Consider the following 21,277-nt stretch of genomic DNA (forward strand, 5'->3'; position numbering starts at 1 on the left):
GGAAATAGATTCCATGAATACTAAGGTGAAACTAAAGGTAATGGAAAGTCAAGAGTGGTTTATATTCGTATTACTTCCATGTTGAATAGGTTCAAAGGAAGACAAGGCGAACGTGACGAAGAGAAACTTATACGAGGTATGTAAAGCTTTCTCTTGGCATATTTTGGTATAAGAATGTATAGCTATCTCTCATTTCCCTTGATATGTATTTGGTACGAAAATGAGATTATGATGCCATAGTGGTTCAGCGAACCCCATGATAGGCCAGGTACGAAATATGTATATGAAAATCACCTGAAGGAAAGTACAGACTACATAAAGCTTATTCTCTTTCTTCTTTTAGGCATGCCTTTGTCTTAGTTGTAAGTTGAATATGATCTGAACTCCGCGGTAACTCCATTCTTAAACATCTCTTATTTACTTCTGAATATTGAAATCCTACAGTAGTTGAACTATTTCCCTAGAAACTTTTATATGTTAAAGAGGTACCAAATGTACAGGCTCCAAGTCTTAAATACTATACGAGATTGAGTGTTTTTGATTCCATAAATGATTTGTCCCTATGTTAATACATGTCTAGGGTCCCCGAGATTACTTTTGAGACAGCCCATAATGGCATTTAGAGGACACTCGAGATGACTACACCATTACTCGGGTCCTCAAACAAAAGCTTAACTTTCTTATTTTGTCGAGTCTCTGATAATGATTTAAATTGCATATAGTTACTCACTACTCTACTCGTGTATACTGTAACCCTTCTTTCACCGAGTCTTGAGTCGGGTACGTTATCATGCACAACTCACTACATTGTCCACCGAGCCCTTCAGTAGAGGGTCGGGTACGTATGTATGTATATATATATGATGATGTGTTGTAATAAGGTGGTGATGGCGTCGAGCCTATGATAGTCCTACAGATGTGATTCATCGGACCCCTGAAGGGCCGACTATATTGTATAAATTGAGCATGCATGCTTTTATGATTCACAGAGTACAAGTACATGTCTTCAATTTGATAATTTGTTCCCCTGCTTCTTTATTTCGAATATACCTCCAGTGTATTATGTTACATTTTACATACTTAGTACATATGTCATACTGACCCCCTTTCTCGGGGGGCTGTGTTCATGCCTACAGGTACAGATACAGGTTTTGGGAGTTCGTCAGCTTAGGATTCCATGCAGCTCAGCTAGAAGAGGCTCCATTGTATCGGGGCCTAGTTTTTGATATTGTCCACTGATGTATAAAATTGATTTGTTCATTCGGGGTACGGCGGGGGCCCTGTCCCACCATATATTGTCATTTATATTTTTAGAGGTCTACAGACATGTATACGTGGGTTGTGTATGTCAGTTTGATTCAGCTGGGTCTACATGATATATGATATATGTTATTATGCTATGGCAACCTTGTCGGCTTGCGTGCCCTTTCATGTTGTGATACAAACAAAAAGGGCTACAGGTTTATGAAAATGTTATCGCCTAGTGGGGCTCTGTTATATGATATTGTTTTATTTATAGTTCAATGTGACCACAGCTGATAGATATGTATACGGAGGGTCCAGGTCGGACCCCAGTCGCGGCCTATGTGGTTGGGTCATGTTAGAAGTGGTATCAGAGCAATTCGTCCTTAGATTATCTGCAGACCATGTCTAGTAGAGTCTTGGTTATCGATGTGTTGCGCTCCATATCTATTAACAAGAAGCTACATGACATTTAGGATGTTACCTTTCTTCTACATCTGAGATCGTGCTATAGATCCGAGTCATAGGAAGATTCCTTTTACTAACCTTGGATCTTAACAGAAAGACGACACCAATAGAAGGAGTTAATTGACTATATGGGACATTATGAAGCACGCAAGTAAGTAAAGTAAAGGCACGGAAGATATCCATTGGGTAAGGTATTGAACTAATATTGAGATGTAAAGTTGAAACCTGAAAGGAAAGCAGAAAGGAAGTGCAACAAATACAGTTTAAAGTTGGACATACGAGGTAAGTCCAGTATTTTTATATTATTGTTAATATTGAAAGCCCCGTGTGGCTGTGGTGTAAAATGATATTGAAAGACATGTGCGGGTATGATAGGATGTGAATATATATATGTGTTGGCCCTGTGAGGCATTGTTGGTATTTTTTGCGTGCAGCTTTTGGGATAGTAAGAAGTGTAGAGGAAATTCTGCTAAAATTTTCCCAATACAAGAAGAAGGGAATAAAACATAGTTTATAACATATCTTGGAAATTGATACCGGGTACCTATAGGATGCTAAATTAAAGCTATACGAGATACTCTTCATGTCGTCGATAAGGGACACCCTCTTTACTTGGGGAAATTTATTTCGAAGAAACAAAAGTCTGTTTAAGAAGTACAGTTCAGACCGCAGTATCTCCAACCATAATTGTGTTGTAGGAAAAAAAAGAGAAGCTCAGGTTGAAGGGTAAGGTGTCTAGTAATTGAGCTTCACTCTTTTTGAAAGTCCCAAGCCCTCAATTCCTATTGTAAATTAGACGAGTTATTCATAACTTGAGGATAAACTTGGAAGGAGACCAGGTCGGGCAAGTATTAAAAGGGAAGTATTGTGATGTTTAAGAGGTTCTGGTTTCTTCCAACAATGATTGAAAAATGGTTTACAATAACAGTTTATAGTTCTCCACCGACTAATTGGGAAAAGAACTTCTAACAGAAGCACCTCAAAGAGATGTCAGGAACTGAACACGAATATGAATTAAAAGGGGGATATGTAAGTATGAATTGAACAATGTGATACGAGTATGCAGGGATAAAGTGGAACCACTAGTAAGATGCACTGAGTATGCGTTGACTAAGTTAAAGCCCTGCATTAAGAACGCAGTAAGAGCATGGGGCTAAAGATACAAAAAATGACGCGTATACACAACGTCGCCCCAGAAATAGTGGAACCCTTAAGGGATGAGGATGGAAAACTTAAGGAACAAATGGAGCAACTTCTATTCGCCCCAAGAAGTAAAGGATATAGGTTGGGATAAAGCTACTACTTCAAGAAAACCTTAAATAGTTTTCATCGGAATACTAGCACTGCCTAAGTGGAAATTGGAATGACTACAAGTACTAATTAATTTTTGATGAAGATAAGTAGAATGTGGCCTCAGACGAGTAGTTCCATGGTCCCATTACTCAAGTACAGAGTAACAGACGAGGTGTCAAACTATGTATGGAAAGGTTCTCGTCGTTTCATGATTTAGCCAAGATTCCATACGCGGATAGCCAGATTATAAAATATGTGAATAGACGGAGACATGATGTAGTATCAAGTGGATTGGGGAAAGAGATTGGATGAAATTAAGATGGTATATAGAGACATAGAGCAAGGCATAAGCAAGTAAAAGTATAGGCACCCTCTAAAGGGGGGAAGTTAATGAGAAAATGGCAAAAGTAGGAGGAGGCAATTGATATGGCAATATATTTGAGATAGATGTCTAAACTTCAATAAGATATCTTGCTGAACAAAGCTAGAAAGATGTGGAAGCCACCAGTAATTGGATAGAAGTCAGAACGGTATGTAAGACAAGGTTAAGAAGTTTTGATGAGACCCTGAACGACATAAAATTAAAAGGCGGATGCGTATAAAAACAAAAGAGTGTAACCATGAAAGGATATCGACCAACTTAAGAGACATTACGAAGGATAATGACAGCATGCTAGACCAAAAGCCAAAATGTTGGTTATAGAGTTAGTCGCAAATGATGTTGCGATAGATAAATAACCAAAGAAAAAGGAATAAAAAGCCTCATGTGGTAGAAAATGAGGAGAACACAAAGTGAATAGAGGATAGGGGAGCTTATATGTCAAATTCCTTTAAAGTTATGCTAGCTAATAATAGCCAAAACACAAAGCGGCTCCAAAGGTAGCCCACCCTAATGAATGGGTGCGTACAGAAATAGGGGGAATACAATAGGAGAAGTTAAATCAAAATGACCAAAAAAAAGTGGGGGACATGGTCATAGTGGAGCTAAAGGTCTACGCCGATACTGGTTGCAGGATAATAGAGGAAAGGACAAAGCAAAACATAAAGACTCGCGAGACAACACTGAGGTAAATTTTGAGCTAAGTTGAGTGCCCCGCACATCATGGCAAGGATTACAATGAAACGCGACACGAAGACTTCCCAGGGAGGTCATCCATCCCAGTATTACTCTCGCCCCAGCATGCTTAACTTCTAAATTCTGGTGGAATTTAGTGCGATAGTGCGAATGTGGTCGCACAAGATGGAAGAATCTGAACTAGCGGCGGAGAAACGACATGAGATTATGTTCTTGGAGTACTATACGTTGCGTTGAGGGTATTGCAAAAAAGGATTTAATCAAGACAAGAAGGATTAGCTAACTGCTAACTGACGATGCACTCGAATGCCACTGCTCTCCAACATAGTACTAGTTAATGAGAGGCAAACCACAGAATGACTATATGGGCCAGTGGGCGAGAGAATTTCGACACCACTTGGCAGCCAACTCTTAGGGAGGAAAAAAAAGCAAGCAAAACCCAAAAGGTAAGGGTACCAGTTGATGTAATTTACGGAAGATAGAAAGTAATACGCGAGGTCAAAAATCCCACAATATGACCAGGGCTACAAGACTCACTTCGCACTCCAGCGCCAGATGACTCTGGAGGGAATGTTACTTGTGGATTAATGATATTAGCCCCTGCTCCTTCGATCAAAGGCTACTTACTCAGCCGAGAAGGTATAAAATTATAGGGTAAAAGTGTAGTAGGACCTTACCGAGTCCCTATAGCTATTATCCCAGACAAAGGAGCCCAAGTTATAGTTAACTACCGAGGATCAGTCCGCAAAGAAATTAGGAAGACAGATAAGTCTTCGTACACTACTTGACCCTCGAACCTGATGACCAGTCTAAAGCGTACCACTTAAACGCTAGAAGAAATATCATGAGCTGGTGTTGTTAACTTCGCAAATAGCTGGGATGATTATCTATCACTTATCAAGTTGCCTATAATAATAATTACTACTCTAGTATCCCAATGGCCCCACACAAGACTGGTAGAGCAAGACGTGTAAGTCCCCTAGTGGATGGGTCGATGTTAGAAAGACTAAGCTAGAAAGGCCTTGACATGATTAAGCAAGCTATTGACTAAAAGCCCAGAGTCGGCAGAAATGATATACAGATAATCGCCATCGACATATAGAGTTCAAATTGATGATTGGATGTTCATAATAGTTCACCCAAAAAAAAATAAACTTAACCCAAAACACATTGGATCTTGTCGAGTTGCTCATAAGGAGGAAAAAGTTGCTGGTAAGTTGAGCTTACCACCTGATTGGAAAAATATACACCCAGTCTATTAGATAAGGATGTTTTGCAAAGGTACTGGTGAGCCACCTAGACCATAGACGTGCCTTCCGTCAAGATACTGTGGCAAAACCAAAAGAAGAAAGAGGATGACCGGGAAAACTAAAGAGAACATGAAACACAAGTATTCGCACCTGTTCTCGATGTTTACAGGTAACCCTAACTCCTGGAACACGTATATTAAGTACTTGGGTGGAAGTATGTGTTATGGCAACAGTAAAGAATTTCCCTACGATTTGTATAAGGTGCTAAGGGAAGTTTTGTTTAACATTCGGGGATGAATGTTCTAAAGGGGGGAAGGATGTTACACCCCGAACTTGTGAACCTTTAAACGTGTTTTTAATCTTTTTAAAGATGGCTAGGAGGCCCCTACTATCCACACACATCAACCAACTCTAAAGAAAGAAGAATGTAATACTCCATAGTAGGGAAGGTTGGAAATAAAGCCATAAGAATCCGGAAGAAATTGAAGGCCATGTGATGAGTCGTAGGACTCAATTTACCCACGTAAGCTACTAACTTGGAAGTCTTACATACTTAAGCTATTGGAGTATGTACCAAAATTGTGTAGCAAGAATTATATAGGCTCTTAAAATAAGATGAGATTACTAACCCACAAAAAAGAGGATAAGATAACACGTGGCAGCCTAGGAAGGTGACACATGGCAGCACCGCAAGCAAGCAGGTGACCCAACTGCTTGGGTGTCATGACCCAACCCCGTAGGCCGCGATTGGGGTCCGACCTGGACCCCCCGTATACATATCTATCAGCTATGGTCACATTGAACTGTAAATAAAATAATATCATGTAATAGAGCCCCACTAGGCGATAATATTTTCATAAACCTGTAGCCCTTTTTGTTTGTATCACAATATGATAGGGCACGCAAGCCGACAAGGCTTACATAACATAATAACATATATCATATATCATGTAGACCTAGCTGAATCAAACTGACATACACAACTCACATATAAATGTCTGCAGACCTCTAAAAATATAAATGATAACATATGGCGGGACAGGGCCCCTGCCGTACCCCCGAATGGACAAAATAATTTTATACATCAGTGGACAGTATCAGAAACTAGTCCTCGATACAATGGAGCCTCTTTCAGCTGAGCTGCCTGGAATCCTAAGCTAGCGGACTCCCAAAAGCTATATCTGAACCTGCAGGCATGAACGCAGCTCCCCGAGAAAGGGGGTCAGTATGACATATGTACTAAGTATGTAAAACGTAACACAATACACTGGAGGTATATTCGAAATAGAGAAGCAGGGGAACAAATTATCAAATCGAAGACATGTACCTGTACTCTGTGGATCACAAAAGCATGCATGCTCAATTTATACAATATAGCCGGCCATTTAAGGGACCCAGTGAATCGCATCTGTAGGACCATCATAGGCCCGGTTCTATCACCATCCTTTTGCAACACATCATCATTATACATATATACATACGTACTCGACCCTCTAGTGAGGGCTCGGTGAATAATACAGTGAGTTGTACATGATAACGGACCCAGCTTGGGACTCGGTGAAAGAAGTGTTATAGTAAACACGAGTAGAGTAGTGAGTAACTATATGCAATTTAAATCATTATCAGAGACCTAATAGAATAAGAAAGTTGAGCTTTTGTTTAAGGACTCGAGTAATGAAGTAGTCATCTCAAGCGTCCTCTAAATGCCATTATGGGCTGTCTCAAAAGTAATCTCTGGGACCCTAAACCTGTATTTACGTAGGGCCAAATCATTTATGGAATCAAAACACATAGTCTCGTATAGTCTTTACGACTCGGAGCTTGTACATTTGGTACCTTTTTGACGTATAGAAGTTTCCAAGAAAATAGTTCAACTACTATCAGAGTTTGATATTCAAAAGTAAATAGGAGATGCTAAGAATGGAGTTACCCTGGAGCTCAGATCATATTCAACTTACAACTAAGACAAGGACATGCCCAAAAGAAGAAAGAGAATAAGCTCTATATAGTGTGTACTTTCCCTTAGGTGATCTGCGTATACATACTTTGTACCCGGCCCATCATGGGGCTCGGTGAACCACTATGGCGTCGTAATCTCATTTTCGTATCAAATACATCTCAATGGAAAGGAGAGATAGTTTCTCCCATACTACATTCTAACACATAGAAGCCCTACTAGGCAATACTTAATCTTTACAGGAATTCTAATACTGAATAGTGGATAGGGGTTATGAGGCATACTTGGAATTCTGGGAATGGAATTATCCCCACACTTCATATATAATTCACTTAAGGCTAAACATTTCCAAAAGGAAAGAAAGATAGTTGTATGCACTTATACCAAAAACATGCCAAAAGAAAGTTCCACATACCTCTTGTGAGTTACTCTTTATTCTATTCGCCTCGTCGTCTTCTGAACCTATTCAACATAAAATTAATATGAATATCAACCACTCTTAGCTTTCCAGTATCTTAGGTTGCACCTTAGCATTCCTAGAATCTATTTCCTTGTCTGTCTCTTCGACTAGTTCTTTAATTAGGTAAGGCGTTAACGAAAATTGGGCAGCACCTCCCCTATAATGTGCCCTATCCGAATTTCCAATCACACCCTTAATAACTACAGCCAACCAACAAAAACAACCTGCAACATATATATACAAGCAATTCACACCAACATTACACAATACAAACCCCAAACAACTCACTCAAAACTATCAAAACGTGAATTCTGGACAGCTTACTGTTTTACCTTATCGCTTCGTTTCGAAGGGGTAATTGAGAGAAACAGGATTTATGTCCTTCATGAAAGTTATATACATGCGTCTTAGGGTCGTATAAAATTTATAATCACCCCTACATCAATTCTGTACAAAACGATATGCCCAAAACACCAACAGCATTCCGTGTAAGATTTCCAAAACCAAAATCTGGGCAGTACCTCCTCTACACTTCATCACCATTTTTCGAGAAGAAAAAAGCAAAAATGGATTTTAAAGTCTAAATAAAAGTTATATACCTATGAAATACCTTTCCAAAACATATTGAATCACTCGAAACGAAGCTGTACACAAGAATTTATACAAATATTACTAACAACTGTCCCTTCTAAAAATGGGTTTGTTAACTAGTTTTTAACGTTTTCCCTCTTTGTTCTTTCAACTTTCTCTCAAGTTCCAAGCTGAAGAATTAATTCCGTAGACATTGTAAGATACATATATACACCTCCACTTAGTTGAGGAACACCGTAGATAATTAACTCATGGAGGAAAATTGGAAAACTTACCTTTAATCTTCCAAACCCATGGCTGCCTTTCTCTCACGTTTCTCTCTTATTTTGTTTCTAGAGTTTCAGCTCCAAATGGAATAAGGATTACTTAATAGTCATCTAAATACACATATATAACCCTCTTTAGAAGGTGCCATATGGCAGCCCCTTAGGGGTAACACGTGGCAGCCCCCTAGGATGCCACCTAGGCTCATGTGGCCTATCACACGCCACCACGTGGAAGTGGGGTCCACCCCCCAAGCAGGTAGGTGAGTCACCTTCTTGCTTGTCACCTTCTTGCTTGAGGTACTTGCTTGTCACCTGCTTGCTTCACTTTCGTAAGTTCGGAAACTAGTTTTTGCTCTCTCTCATAGGCTCGTCACCTTACCTTATTTTAAGAGCCTATGTAATCCGTGCTACGCAAGTTTGGTCTGTCCTCTAGTAGCTCAAGTATATAAGACTTTTACATTAATATCTTACATAGGTAAATTGAGTCCTAAGACTCATTACTTGGCCTCCAATTCCTTCCAGATTCTTACGACTCTATTTCCAACCTTACCTACTATGGGGTATCATATTTTCCCTTCCTTAGAGTTGTTTGATAGTGTCGTAGATTATCCGGCTCACATGTTAAATTCTAAGGAACTTTAAGAGACATTCTGAGTTTAAAAGTGTGGGGTGTAACATCCTTCCCCCCCTTTAGAACATTCGTCCCCGAATGTTAAACAAAACTTCTCTTAGCACCTTATACAAATCGTAGGGAGATTATTTATTGTTTCCCTAACACATACTTCCATCCAAGTACTTAATATACGAGTTTCAGGAGTTGGGGTTACTTGCAAACATCGGGAATAGGTGCGAATATTTGTGTTTCATGTTCTCTTCAGCTTCCTCGGTCATCCTCTTTTTGGTTTTGGTGCTGCCACAGTATCTTGATGGAAGGCACGTCTTTAGTCCACAATCTTCTAGCTTGTTGATCTAAGATGGCGATAGGTTGTTCCTCACAGAATTCCATCTTCTCGACACCATCCATAGAATATACCCTAGGTAACTCGTCAGTACCCTTGCAAAGCATTCTTATCTGATGGACTGGGTGTATAGTTTCCAAATAAGGTGGTAAGCTCAACTTACCAGCCATGTTGCCCACCTTATGAGCAACTTGATACAGTCTAATATATTCTGGATTAAGTTTCCTTTTCTAGGTGACCCTGCTATGAACATCTAATCATCAGTTTAAACTCTGTATGTCGATGTCGATTATCTGTATATCATTCCTGCCGACTCTGGGCTTTTAGTCAATAGCTTGCTTAATCATGTCGGGGCCTTTTTAGCTTAGCCTTTCTAACATCTACCCATCCAATAGGGAACTTATATGTCTTACTCTACCAGTCTTGTACGGAGTCATTGGAATACCAGAGTGGTAGCCATTATGGTAGTTAAACTCAATAAGTGGTAGACGATCGTCTCAGTTACTCTTAAAGCCAACCATATAATAGTATGCTCAGTCGATTCAGCAGCTCAAGGAAAAATACGGTATGAAGACCTATCTGTGCTCTCGAGCTTTTCTTGGACTGATCTCTAGACGTTAATCATAATTGAAGTCCCTCTATCTGAGATATTAGCAGAGGAAACCTCACGGAACCTTATTACCTCCTTGTCCTATAACTTTACCTAGTTCCAACTACATAGGTGGTTTTGTTTAAAAGCAAATGAGCTGATTTGTTAGCCTACTCGCACTAACCCGTATAGCACCCTACTCTTATAGAGTATAAAATAGGTTCATAATTACGTTGATAATTTGGGAACCGTTAGCCTCGTATAGTCCTTCTCGACTCTTTTCAGAACTTTAACCGCCATTCGATCCTTTGGGTCCTTTTTCCCCTCCTTTTTTCCAATCCTTAGGGTTGGCTACCGAATAATGTTGTATTCCCCTCATATAATGGCTCTCGTAGTCGCTCTGTGCTTTGTTTAACATGACCTAGTATAATTTCGAAGGAATTTTGGCATATAAGCTCATCATCCTGTAGTAACTTGTTAGTTCTGCCAGTTTTACTTAGACCCTTTCACAATTTCCCTTACCCCCGCTTGTAATCCTCTAGATACATTATCTTGTGTCATTCTTTACCTTTACAAGAATATGAGAGGGTACAAGAAGTATCCTAGCATTACCTCGTTAGTCCTCATGTTTTACCCTGTCTTTTTCTCCCTTATCCTGCACTTGATGTCGGGGTAGATCTTTGGTCCACTCGTGGCCATGTCTTACTCCACCTGTAGCACTAATTCCATCTCGGTAATTTGTCTTAACCTATATTTGTATCTCTCGATAGTTAATTGCAACTTGGGATCCCTTGCCTAGAACAATAGTTGTGGGGACTCCGTAAGGTCCTACCACTTTTTGCTCTATAATTTTACACCTTCTCGGCGGAGTAGGTAACCTTTGATTGAAGGAGCAGGGACTAATATCGTTAATCCACAAGTAACATTCCCTCCAGATTCATCTAGCGCTGGAGTGCGAAGTGAGTCTTGTAGTCTTGGTTATATTGTGGAATTTTTGACCTTGGGTATTACTTTCTGTCATTCGTAAATTACGTCAGCTGGTACCCTTATCTTTTGGGGTTTTGCTTTTTTGCCCTTAGAGTTGGCTGCGAAGTGGTGTCGAAATTCCCTCACCCACTATCCCATATAGTCATTCTGCGGTTTTCCTCTTATTAACTGGTTCTATGTTGAAGAGTTGTGGCATTTGAGTGCGTCGTCAGTTAGTAGTTAGCTAATCCTTCTTGTCTTGTTTAAATCCTTTTTACAATACCCTCAACGTAACGTATAGTATTCCAGGAACATAATCTCATGTTGTTCCTTCGCCGCTAGTTCTGATTCTTCCCTCTCACGTGATCATACCAGCACTAACGCATTAAGTTCCATCAGAATTTCGAGGTTAAGTGTGCTAGGGCGAGAGTAATACTGGGATGGGTGACCTTTCTGGGAAGTCCTCGGGTCGCGCTTCATGATAATCCTTGCAATGAGGTGCGGGGCACTCAACTTAGCTCCAGATTTACCTCAGCGTTGTCTCGTGAGTCTTTATGTTTTGCCTTATCCTTTCCTCTATTATCTTGCAACCTGTATTGGCGTAGGCCTTTAGTTCTACTATGACCATGCCCGCTTCTTTTTTTTTGGTCGTTTTGATTTAACTTCTCCTATTGTATTCCCCCCTTTCTGTACGCACCCATTCATTAGGGTGGGCTACTGAGTAGCACTAAAGTTCATTCATATAGTGACCTTTGGAGCCGCTTTGAGTTTTGTCTATTATTAGCTGGAATAACTTTAAAGGAATTTGACATATAAGCTTCCCTATCCTCGATTCACTTTGGGTTCTTCTCATTTTCTACCACATGAGGCTTTCTATTCCTTTTTCTTTGGTTATTTATCTATCGCAACGTCATTTGTGACTAACTTTATAACCAACATTTTGGCTTTTGGTCTAGCATGCTGTTATTTTCCTTCGTAGTGTCTCTTGAATTATTCGGTATCCTTCTATGGTTACACTCTTTTGTTTTTGTACGCAGTTGCCTTCTAATGTTATCTTGTTCAGGGCCTCGTCACAAACTTCTTAGCGCTGCCTTATATAGCATTTGGATTCCGTTCAATTATTGATGGCTTCCAGACTCTTGTAACTTGGTTCGGCAAGATAACTTATCGAAGTTTAGATGTCCGTCCCAAATATATTGCTCTATTAATTGCCTCCCCTTACTCTTGCCATTTTCCTATTAACTTCCCCCCCCCCTTTAGAGGGTACCTATACCTTTACTTGCTTATGCCTTGCTCTATGTCTATATATCCCATCTTAATTTTATCTAATCTCTTTCCCCAATCTACTTGATACCACATCATGTCTCCATTTATCTGCATATTTTATAATCTGACTATCCGCATACTGAGCCTTAGTTAAATTACGAAGCAACGAGAACCTTTCCATATTTAATGTGATGTCTTGTCTACTAATCGGTACTTGAATAATGTGACCTAAGGAACAACTCACCCAAGGCCACCTTCTACTTCTCCTTTTCCAAGAATTACTTCGCACCTGTAGTCGTTCCAATTCCAATTAGGCAGTGCTAGTATTCCGATGATAACTATTTAAGGTTTTGTTGAAGTAGTAGCTTTATCCCAACCTATATCCTTTGCTTCTTGGGGCAAATAGAAGTTGCGTCATTTGTTCCTTAAGTTTGCCATCCTCGTCCCTTGAGGGTTCCACTATTTTTGGGGCGACGTGGTGTACACGCGTCATTTCTTGTATCTTAAGCTCCATGCTCTTACTGCATTCCCAACGCAGGCTTTTAACTTAGTCAACGCATACTAAGTGCGCCTTACTGGTGGTCCCACTTTATCCCTATATACTTGTATCACACTGTTCAATTCAAACTTACATATCCCCCTTTTAATTCGTATTCGTGTTCAGTTCCTGACATCTCTTTGAGGTGCTTCTATTAGAAGTTCTTTCCCCAATTAGTCGGTGGAAAATTATAAACTGTTATCATAAACCATTTCAGAAAAATGGTCTGGGTTTTTGAAAAGATGAAGATACAAGGGGTAAAGAGACAGTCTTTTGTCAACCATTGTTGGAAGAAACCAGAACCTCTTAAACATCACAGTACTTCCCTTTTAATACTTGCCCGACCTGGTCTCCTTCGGGGGTTATCCTCGAGTTATAAACAACCTATCAAAATGAGTGAAGCTTAATTACTGGACATCTTACCTTTCAACCTAAGCTTCTCTTTTTTTTCTACAGCACAATTATGGCTGGAGATACTGTGGTCTGAACTGTACTGCTCAGACAAACTTTTCTTTTTCCGAAATAAACTCACCCAAGTAAAGAGGGTATCCCTTATCGACGACATGAAGAGTATCTATTACAGCTTTAATTTAGCATCCTATAGGTACCCGATATCCATTTCCAAGATATGTTATAAACTATGTTTTATTTCCTTCTTCTTGTATTGGGAAAATTTTGGCAGAGTTTCCTCTACACTTCGTACTATCCCAAAACCTGGATGCAGAAAATACCAACAATGCCTCACAGGGCCAACATATATATATACATATCATATCGTAGCCGCACAGGGCTTTCAATTTCATCTCATATCGCAGCCACATAGGGCTTTCAACGTCAATAATAATATAAAAATATTGGACTTACCTCATATGTCCAACTTCAAACTGCATCTATTGCACTTTCTGTCTGCTTTCCTTTCATGTTTCAACTTTACATTTCAATAGTACTTCAATACCTTACCCGATGGATATCTTCCGTGGCTTTACTTTACTTACATGCATGCTTCGTAACTTTCCATGTCATCAATTACTTCCTTTTGTTGGTGTTGTCCTTCTGCTAAGATCCAAGGTTAGTATAAGAAATTTTTCTATGGCTCGGATCTAAAGCATGATCTCAGATATAGAAGAAAGGTAATATCCTAAATGTCCTATAGCTTCCTATTTATAGATGTGGCACGCAACACATTAATAATCAAGACTCTACTAGACACGGTCTGCAGACACTCTAAGGACAAACTGCTCTGATACCACTTCTGTCACGACCCAACCCTGTAGGCCACGACTGGGGTCTGACCTAGACCCTCCGTATACATATCTATCAGTTATGGTCATATTGAACTGTAAATAAAACAATATCATGTAACAGAGCCCCACTGGGTGATAACATTTTCATAAACCTATAGCCTTTTTTATTTGTATCACAACATGATAGGGCACGCAAGCCGACAAGGCTGCCATAACATAATAACATATATCATATATCATGTAGACCTAGCAGAATCAAACTGACATACACAACCCACATATACATTTCTACAGATCTCTAAAAATATAAATAACAACATATGGCAGGACAGGGCCCCGCCATACCCCTGAATGGACAAAATAATTTTATACATCAGTGGACAATATCAAAAACTAGGCCTCGATACAATGGCACCTCTTCTAGCTGAGCATCCTAGAATCCTAAGCTGACGGACTCCCAAAACCTGTATTTGTACTTGTAGGCATGAACGCATCCCCCCAAGAAAGGGGGTCAGTACGACATATGTACTGAGTATGTAAAATGTAACACACTACACTAGAGGTATATTCGAAATAGAGAAGCAGGGGAATAAATTATCAAATCGAAGACATGTACCTGTACTCTGTGAATCACAAAAGCATGCATGCTCAATTTATACAATATAGCCGGCCCTTTTAAGAACCCGGCAAATCACATTTGTAAGACCATCATAGGCCCAGTGCTATCACCACCCTTTTACAATACATCATCATCATACATATATACATACGCACCCGACCCTCTAGTGAGGGCTCGATGAACAATGCAGTGAGTTGTACACGATAACAGACCCGGCCTGGGACTCGGTGAAAGAAGTGTTATAGTAAACACGAGTAGAGTAGTGAGTAACTATATGCAATTTAAATCATTATCAGAGACCGGATAGAATAAGAAAGATGATCTTTTGTTTGAGGACCCGAGTAATGAAGTAGTCATCTTGAGCGTCCTCTAAATGCCATTATGGGCTATCTCAAAAGTAATCTCGGGGACCCTAGACCTGTATTTACGTAGGGCCAAATCATTTAGGGAATCAAAACACATAGTCTTGTATAGTCTTTACGACTCGGAGCTTGTACATTTGGTACCTTTTTGACGTATAGAAGTTTCCAGGAAAATAGTTCAACTACTATCAGAGTTCAATATTCAAAAGTAAATAGGAGATGCTAAGAATGGAGTTACCCCGGAGCTCAGATCATATTCAACTTACAACTAAGACAAGGACATGCCCAAAAGAAGAAAGAGAATAAGCTCTATATAGTGTGTACTTTCCCTCAGGTGATCTGCATATACATATTTCGTACCCAGCCCATCATGGGGCTCGGTGAACCACTATGGCGTCGTAATCTCATTTTCGTATCAAATACATCTCAATGGAAAGGAGAGATAGCTTCTCCCACACTACATTCTAACACATAGAAGCCCTACTAGGCAATACTTAATCTTTACAGGAACTCTAATACTGAACAGTGGATAGGGGTTATGAGGCATACTTGGAATTATGGGAATGGAATTATCCCCACACTTCATATACAATTCACTTAAGGCTAAACATTTCCAAAAGGAAAGAAAGATAGTTGTACGCACTTATACCAAAAACATGCCAAAGGAAAGTTCCACATACCTCTTGTGAGTTACTCTTTATTCTATTCGCCTCGTCGTCCTTTGAACCTATTCAACATGAAAGTAATACGAATATAAACCACTCTTAGCTTTCCAGAATCATAGGTTTCACCTTAGCATTCCTGGAATCTATTTCCTTGTCCGTCTCTTCGACTAGTTCTTTAATTAGGTAAGGCGTTAACGAAAATTGGGCAGCACCTCCCCTATAATGTGCCCTATCCGAATATCCAATCACACCCTTAATAAATACATCCAACCAACAACAACAACCTGCAACATATATACAAGTATTTCACACCAACATTACACAATACAAACCCCAAATAACTCACTCAAAACTATCAAAACGTGAATTCTGGACAGCTTACTGTTTTACCTTGTCGCTTCGTTTCGAAGGGGTAATTGAGGGAAACAGGATTTACGTCCTTTATGAAAGTTATATACATGTGTCTTAAGGTCGCATAAAATTTCGAATTACCCCTACATCAATTCTGTACAAAAAGATATGCCCAAAACACCAACAGCAGTCCGTGTAAGATTTCCAAAACCAAAATCTGGGCAATACCTCCTCTACACTTCATCACCCTTTTTTGAGAAGATAAAAGCAAAACTGGATTTTAAAGTCTAAATGAAAGTTATATACCTATGAAATAACTTTCAAAAACATATTGAATCACCCGAAATGAACCTCTACACAAGAAGTTATACCAATATTTCTAACAACTGTCCCTTTCAAAAATGGGTTTGTTAACTAGTTTTTAACGTTTTCCCTCTTTGTTCTTTCAACTTTCTCTCAAGTTCCAAGCTGAAGAATTAATTCCGTAGACATCGTAAGATACATATATACACCTCCACGTGGTTGAGGAACACAGTAGATAATTAATTCACGGAGGAAAATTGGAAAAATTGCCTTTAATCTTCCAAACCCATGGCTGCCTTTCTCTCATATTTCTCTCTTATTTTGGTTGCTGGAGTTTCAGCTCCAAATGGAATAAGTATGACTTAATAGTCATCCAAATACACATATATACCCCTCTTTAGAAGGTGTCACATGGCAGCCCCCTAAGGGTGACACGTGGCAGCCCCCTAGGATGCCACCTAGGCTTATGTGGCCTATCACACGCCACCACGTGGCAGCGGGGTCCACCCCCCAAGCAGGTAGGTGAGTCACCTCACCTTATTTTAAGAGCATATGTAATCCATGCTATGCAGGTTTGGTATGTCCTCCATTAGCTCAAGTATATAAGACTTTTACATTAATATCTTACATAGGTAAATCGAGTCCTAAGACTCATTACTTGGCATCCAATTCCTTATGCATTCTTACGAATCTATTTCCAACCTTCCCTACTATGGGGTATCATATTTTCCCTTTCTTAGAGTCGTTTGATAGTGTCGTAGATTATCTGGCTCACATGCTAACTTCTAAGGAACTTTAAGAGATATTTTGAGTTTAAAAGTATGGGGTGTAACATTGGGGTCAAGTAGGTGACCCACCTGCTTGGGGAAGGTGGACCCCACGCCACATGGCAGCCCCTTATTGGCAGCATGTATATGTTGGCCCAATGGGGGCCGAACACGTGTCACCCTTAGGGGCTGACACATGTCACCCCCTAAGGAACCATATATCTACATGTATTCTGACTAAGGACTTCATTTTTTGTCCAAAACTTCAGCCAAAGATAGGAACAAAAACGTGAAGAACAAAACAACAAGGCAGCCATGGTTTAGAAGAATTAAAGGTGAGTTCTTCACTTTTTCTCCATGAATTAATTATCTACAGTGTTCCCTAAGCACGTAGATATGTATATATGTATTTTATGATGTTTACAAAACCAAAACTTCAGCTTTAGAATTGGAAACTTGGAAGAAAGGAGAAGAGAAAAACGTAGAGGGGCAAAGGAGGGAGCTACGGGTTTGCTCTAAGAAAGAGGTAAGGTCCGATTTCGTTTTGTGAATTAATTATTCAGGGTATACCAAGGCTACATAATAATTTTTAATGGCATAAAATTCCAATTTGGGGAAGCAGAGAAGTAACAAGAACAGCCCGCTCAATTTCAGCGTGTTTGAAGAAGTTCCGAGTTGCGATTTGACAATTTTGGCCAAATTCGGGTAAGGTAAGGTTTCTCCTTTCAAATTGAACTTTATGGTATTTTTCTGGAATGTGTTATACACCTTGTGTGTGTCTAGAAACGTGAAAATGATATAGGAATGCTTGGCGTTGGAGACAACCCAAATTATAGTCGTTATAGTTGAATTGTCGTCGAAGTAGAGTGGTTAAAATTCATATTACTTCCATGTTGAATAGGTTCAAAGGACGATGAGGCGAATGTGATGAAGAGAAACTCATACGAGGTATGTAAAGATTTCTCTTGGCATGTTTTGGTATAAGTACATACATCTATCTCTCATTTCCCCTGATATGTATTTGGTACGAAAATGAGATTATGATGCCGTAGTGGTTCACCAAACCCCATGATGGGCCGGGTACGAAATATGTATATTAAGATCACCTAAAGGAAAGTACAGACTACATAAAGCTTATTATCTTTCTTCTTTTGGACATGTCTTTGTCTTAGTTGTAAGTTGAATATGATCTGAGCTCCGGGGTAACTCCATTCTTAAACATCTCTTATTTACTTCTGAATATTAAAATCCTATAGTAGTTGAACTATTTTCCTGGAAACTTTTATATGTTAAAGAGGTACCAAATATACAGGCTCTAAGTCTTAAAGACTATACGAGATTGAGTGTTTTTGATTCCATAAATGATTTGGCCCTATGTTAATACATGTCTAGGGTCCCCGAGATTACTTTTGAGACAACCCATAATGGCATTTAGAGGACACTTGAGATGACTACACCGTTACTCGGGTCCTCAAACAAAAGCTTAACTTTCTTATTTTGTCAAGTCTCTGATTGTTACACCCCACCCTTTTTAAACTCGAAATGTCTCATAAGTTCCTTGGACATTATCATGTGAACTGGATACGCTACGACACTATCAAACAACTCCAAGGAAAGGAGAGTGTGATGCCCCATAGTAGGGAAGGTTGGAAATAGGGTTATGAGAAGTCGGAAGAAGTTGGAGGCCAAGTAAGGAGTTGTGGGACTCGACTTACCTACATAAGTTACTAACTTAGAAGTCCTACACACTTAAGCTACTTGAGTATCGTCGAGCTTAAGTAGCAAGGATTACACGGGTTCTTAAAATAAGACGAGATTACGAACCCACAAGGAAGAGAAAAAGACAACATGTGGTAACCTAGGAAGGCGACACATGGCAGCACCTCAAGAAAGAAGGTGACCCACCTGCTTGGGGTCAAGTAAGTAACCCACCTGCTTGGGGAAGGTGGACTCCACTGCCACGTGGCAGCACCCTATTGGCAGTAAGCATATGTGGCCCAATAAGGGCTAGACACGTGTCACCCTATGGGGATGACATGTGTCACCTCCAAAGACACCCTATATATGTATGTTAAGTGACTAAGGAATTCATTCCTTATCTTAAAACTTAGCCAAAAGCTGAAAAAGCTTGAGAGCAAAGGAACATAGCTACGGATGGCTCCTTTTCAAGGTAAGTTCCAATTTTCCTCCGTAAATTAATTATCTACGGTGTTCATCAACAAGTGGAGATGTATATATGTATATTACGATGTCTACAGAATTAATTCTTCAGATGGGAACTTGAGAGAAAGTAGAAAGAACAAAGAGGGAAAACGTTAAAAACTAGTTAACAAACCCATTTTTGGAGGGGACAGTTGTTAGTAATATTGGTATAACTTCTTGTGTATAGCTTCGTTTCAGGTGATTAAATATGTTTTTGAAAGGTATTTCATAGGTATATAACTTTAATTTAGACTTTAAAATCCATTTTTGCTTTTAGCTTCTTGAAAAAGGGTGATGAAGCATAGAGGAGGTACTGCCCAGATTTTAGTTTTGGAAATCTTACACGGATTGCTGTTGGTGTTTTGGGCATATCATTTTGTACAAAATTTATGTAGGGGTGATTAAAAATTTTATGCGACCCTAAGACATATGTCTATAACTTTCATGAAGGACGTAAATCCTGTTTCCCTCAATTACCCCTTCGAAACGAAGCGACAAGGTAAAACAGTAAGCTGTCCAGAATTCACGTTTTGATAGTTTTAAGTGAGTTGTTGCTGCAGGGGTGTAATGTATTGTTACAAGGACTAAATGCATTCTAAAAAGTATTTGGATACTGTTGGTTGCATCCACACGACCCCTCGTTGCGTATAATGAGAGGCGTTACAAAATAAAGGCTAGACGCCTTATTGTGATATCTTATTTTTGAATAAGTCGTTAGGAGTTTATGTTGTATATTGTTGGTGTGGATTACTTAAACATATGCTGCAGGTTGTTGTTGTTGTTTGGCTGTAGGTCTTAGGTACCTAATTGGAAATTTGGATAGGGCACATTATAGGAGAGGTGCTGCCCAATTTTCGTTAACGCCTTAACAAACTAAAGAACTAGTCGAGGAAACGACTAAGGAAATAGATTCCATTAATACTAAGGTGTAACCTAAGATGCTGGAAAGCTAAGAGTAGTTTATATTTGTATTACTTTCATATAGAATAGGTTCATAGGACGACGAGACGAGCAGGATAAAGAGCAACTCCCAAGAGGTATGTGAAGCTTCTCTTGGTATATTTTTTGTATAGGTATGTAAAGCCTATCTTTTCTCTTTTGGGATGTCTTAGATGTAAGCAGGATATGATATGAGCTTTAGGGGTAATTCCATTCCCAGGTTCTGAATATGACTTCAGGACCCTCACTCACTTTTGAATGTTAAACTTTAAAGTAGTAAGCTGCTATCCTCGAGTCTTCTATATGACTGTATAACAATTGATTCAACTAAACTCTTATTTGTAAAAAAGAAAGGCTCTGATATAATCAATGCTCGGACTGCTATAAGATATTTCACATTGGCATACGTCTAAGATTTCTAAAAATTCCTTTTTACATAGTCCTTAGTGACAGTTAGAGAGTATACGTCAGATACTTTCTGCCCTGATCCCCAGGTGATGGTTCACTTGATGACTTCATTGAGTCTCAGATAATGATTTAAACTGTGTTTTATTTCTCACTACTCTAATCGTGTATATTGTAACCCTTCTTTCACCGAGTCTCGGGTCGGGTCTGTTATCGTGCACAACTCACTGCATTATCCACTGAGCCCTTCACTAGAGGGTCGGGTACGTATGTATATATATATGATGATGATGTGTTGTAATAAGGTGATGATGGCGCAGAGCCTAATACTGATACTACAGATATGATTCACCGGATTCCTGAAAGGGCCGGCTATATTGTATAATTTGAGCATGCATGCTTTTATGACTCACAGAGTACAAGTACAGGTTTCCAATTTTGATAGTTTATCCCCTGTTTCTCTACTTCAGATATGCTTCCAATTGTATTATGTTATATTT

At 39.4% G+C, this 21,277-nt stretch overlaps 1 pseudogene; it reads left to right on the plus strand.

Annotated features, from left to right (window-relative positions):
* The first annotated feature begins 11,474 nt into the window (after window positions 1–11,474).
* LOC129881208 (5S ribosomal RNA) lies at window positions 11,475–11,594 on the plus strand (annotated as a pseudogene).
* Window positions 11,595–21,277: the final 9,683 nt, after the last annotated feature.

This window comes from Solanum dulcamara, chromosome 2 (genome assembly GCF_947179165.1).
Source record: "Solanum dulcamara chromosome 2, daSolDulc1.2, whole genome shotgun sequence".
Classification (NCBI taxonomy): Eukaryota; Viridiplantae; Streptophyta; class Magnoliopsida; order Solanales; family Solanaceae; genus Solanum; species Solanum dulcamara.